This window comes from Rhagoletis pomonella, unplaced genomic scaffold, assembly GCF_013731165.1.
Source record: "Rhagoletis pomonella isolate Grant_MI unplaced genomic scaffold, Rhpom_1.0 Rhpom_scaffold_02419, whole genome shotgun sequence".
Lineage (NCBI taxonomy): Eukaryota > Metazoa > Arthropoda > Insecta > Diptera > Tephritidae > Rhagoletis > Rhagoletis pomonella.
Genome location: NW_023460973.1, coordinates 976 through 4,278, shown reverse-complemented (window position 1 = coordinate 4,278; position 3,303 = coordinate 976). Strand labels below are relative to the sequence as shown.

Below are 3,303 nucleotides of genomic sequence, written 5' to 3'. Positions count from 1 at the left end.
ATGTTGTATGGGCATGAGCAATTTTGTGATAGTAAATTGCCGGCGTGCGTGAATATTAGGTTGACCTGTAAGACTTATCTGAAGATACAACCGAAGCGGAGTTTATGAAAATTAATTGGTATGAACTATTTAAGGTCACTTTTTTCGGACTAATTTTTGTCAACCTATTTTGTATTTCTACTCTCTGATAGCCATTCTTACTGAAAGTATATTGCCTCATGAAGTGACTTGCAATTATCACTTATATGCAAATATCATAATAGGTTAAAACTTTGAAACTGTTCACGCTGTTATAAAATAGAATTTTAAAGAAAATACTTAGCACTAATTATTATGTAAAAATATTTGTGAATTAAGCTGCATTTTTTCTTTTCGCTTGAAGAAAGGAATCTCGAATTTCTTTTATTATATAAATATATGTATAGACTTACATGCTTTTATTCTTGTAGGTGTACGCCATACTAACCCATGGAATTTTTTCCGGACCGGCGATTTCACGGATTAATAATGCTTGCTTCGAAGCTGTAGTGGTTACAAATACTATACCGCAAGATGGACATATGAGAGATTGTCCTAAAATTCAGGTCTGACTTAATTTTTATCAAATATAACGGAGTCAAGCTAAGTTTTTTTATTATCTTTCAGTGCATTGATGTATCAATGATGTTTGCTGAAGCTGTAAGGAGAACACACAATGGCGAAAGTGTTTCTTATCTTTTTTCAAATGTTCCATATTAAATTATATTTACACTCAAATCGTAAACCGCGATTTAGATATGATGTAACTTGTTTATTAATTTGCATAATTTTTTGTTACTGCATATTTTTAAAAAGAAAGATATTGCAATTATAAAAGCAACTTTCATCCACCACTACCGTTTTGAAAAGCAAAGAAAATATAAATATACTAGAAATTTACCTCAAGCCATAAAATATTTTATTGGTTTCATTAATTTCACTGTACAGCACTCGGCTGGGCATTGCACCAAACCAAGTTTTTTTAAGAGACTGAGTCATAAGTAAAAAAAAGTAAGTTATCCTTTCTTCTAAGTTAGCCTCCGAAATCGAGATATGGGGGTTCGAAGTTCGAAATTGGATCTCTGGTAAAAATTATTTTTAATTATTGCATGTAAAAAGCAAAAAAAGTAAAAACACAGACGTGGTCCGCTGATTTCTCTTATTTATATGGTATATAACTTTTTCTGTGAAAATTAATATTACAGGTGCTAATAACGGGTCAAAAGTCAGAACTTTCAAAACTTAAAAAATTAGTATTTCAGAAAATTTTGAATTGATTTTTAAAAGATTCATATCGTTGCAAAGGTGACTTAACCCCCTTTATTGTGATATGCATATTTGTATACTACGTATATAAAAATTTGAGAAAAAACACAAACACAGAAAAAAGTACCTTTTTTGTATATAAAAATATTTCAAACAAAAATATTGCTGACCGATTTTTAAAAAATTAATATATTGTAAAGGCGATTGAACCCCCTTTCTTCTGATATGCATATTTGTATACCCTGTGAATAAAAATTTGAGAAAAAACACTTAAAAGGAAAATATAACTTTTTTTATAAAAAATATTTTAAACAAGAAAATTACTCACCGATTTGTAAAAAATTGGCATCGTTGTTAAGGCAATTAACCCCGTTTCGTCTAATATGCATATTTGTATAATAATAATAATAGATTGGCGCTTACACATATGTTAGTGTTTGGCCGAGCTTCTCCTCCGACTTGTGGTGTGCGCCTTGATATTGTCACACAAAGCGGAGGGACCTGCAGTTTTACGCCGACTCCGAACGGCGAATGTATTTTAATGAGAAGCTGTTTTTCATGGCAGAATTACACTCGGAGGTTTGCCATTGGCTGCCGAGGGACGACCGCTGTTAAGAAAAAACATTTTTTCTATATTTTTTTTTTATGTTGCTTTGACCAGGGCTTGAACCCAGGTGTTGATGAGTGAAAGCGCGCACTGCTTACCACTACACCACAGCGGCCGACATGCATATTTGTATACTGCGTATATAAAAATTGGAGAAAAAACACTTAAAAGGAAAAAGTACCAATTTTCTCTATAAAAAAAAATTTACAAAAAAATTACTAATTAGTATTTAAATAAAACAAATAATGTGCGGTTACAATGTACGCTATCATTCCGCAGGGCCTGGGTCCAAGCCCAGTTTGCGACCAACATAAAAAATAAGAAACAAATCAGTTTTTTGTAATAGCGGTCGCCCTTTGGCAGGCAAAATGGTAAACCCCCCGAGTGTATTCAGCCACGGAGAACAGCTTCTCATAAAAATTCCATCCCCGTTCGGATTCGGCGTAAAACTGTTGGTCCCTCCCCTTTGGGCACCAACATCAAGGCGCACGCCACAAATCTGAAATAAGCTCGGACAAACACTAACGAGGTTGATGTTCGGATCATTTAACAATGTTGATGTTCAAATTTACACGGGAGATGAATCAATAAACAAGACATACGTATTTGTTGGTACAGGAATATATTTTGAAGATAACAATTTTATACACCGTCTGACTCGCAGTCATCTGAAGTATCCAAGCTCATATCAATATTTAATATTGTTCTATTTCATCATTTCTAATAATAAAAAGTTGTATGATTAGCTGAGAGTTGGTACATCGTACCTGTAATTTTACTACCTTCTCTAACCATGGTTTGTTTTTTACAGAAAGCGTGCAGTTGTTCTGTTACTCTTGACCCATTTTCTTTTTATAGTAGTAAGTAAATCTTTCACTTCACTTATTTCGTCTGGTTGGAGCGTGATAGTTTTATTTTCTTTTTTAGATAGATGTTCCTGCAGACTTATGGTTTTTACACCCACTTCCAAATGCAATAGTTTAAACAATGCATCGAAAATTTCACGCCAAGTGCACTGTAATATAGTAGTACTTTCTGACATTATTTAAATTCTATAAACATCCAATCTTTAAAACATCAAAATCTTGACAAATTATTTTTTACATAATTTAAGAAAAATAGACCGCCCATCTGGACCACTCTCGTAACTATTTTCCTAATTTATCATAATGAGTAAACAAACAAAAATCAATCCGTGGATATCTATGTCTTACGCTAGTTTTGCGCGAATTGCAACTGTATGTGTGATCGGAATGAGAGAACAAGTATATGTGAGTACTCATGAATGTGAGACCTCATGGCTGCCAACCTTCCTAAAAGCACCAAAAGTTGGGACAAATCAAAACATCAAAAATTTTTTTCAGTAAAATTTAATATGCATCTATATTACATTAGTGATCGGTCCAAGATAT

At 33.0% G+C, this 3,303-nt stretch overlaps 1 long non-coding RNA gene across 1 annotated transcript; it reads left to right on the top strand.

The window, feature by feature from the left end:
* The first annotated feature begins 419 nt into the window (after positions 1 to 419).
* Positions 420 to 935, top strand: LOC118753406. The gene is made up of 2 exons (XR_004994803.1): positions 420 to 584; positions 646 to 935. It is a non-coding gene; the product is annotated as an uncharacterized LOC118753406 (long non-coding RNA).
* The last annotated feature ends 2,368 nt before the right edge of the window (positions 936 to 3,303 follow it).